Raw genomic sequence first — 548 nt, forward strand, 5'->3', positions numbered from 1 at the left:
GCATCCCATTTCACTCAGTCACTGCATCACATTTCCCTCAGTCACTGCATCTCATTTCCACCAGTCACTGCATCCCATTTTATTCCCCACTGCATCTCATGTCCACCAGTCACTGCATCCCATTTCACTCCCCACTGCATCCCATTTCACTCTGCCACTGCATCCCAGTTCACATAGTCACCGCATCCCACTTCACACAGTCACCACATCCCAGTTCACAAAGTCACCGCATCCCATTTCACTCAGTCACTGCTTCCATTTCCATCAGTCACTGCATCCCATTACCCTCAGTCACTGCATCCCTTTCCACTCATTTCACGCAGTCAATGCATCGCATTTTACTCAGTCACAGCATCACATTCCACTCAGTCACTGCATCCCATTTCACTCAGTCACTGCATCCCATTCCACTCAGTCACTGCATCCCATTTCCCTCAGTCACTGCATCCCATTTCCCTCAGTCACTGCATCCCATTTCCTCACTCACTGCATCTCCTTTCCACAGTCACGGCAATTCCATTTCACTCAGTCACTGTGTCCCATTTCAC

This window comes from Stegostoma tigrinum, unplaced genomic scaffold (assembly GCF_030684315.1).
Source record: "Stegostoma tigrinum isolate sSteTig4 unplaced genomic scaffold, sSteTig4.hap1 scaffold_185, whole genome shotgun sequence".
Taxonomy (NCBI): domain Eukaryota; kingdom Metazoa; phylum Chordata; class Chondrichthyes; order Orectolobiformes; family Stegostomatidae; genus Stegostoma; species Stegostoma tigrinum.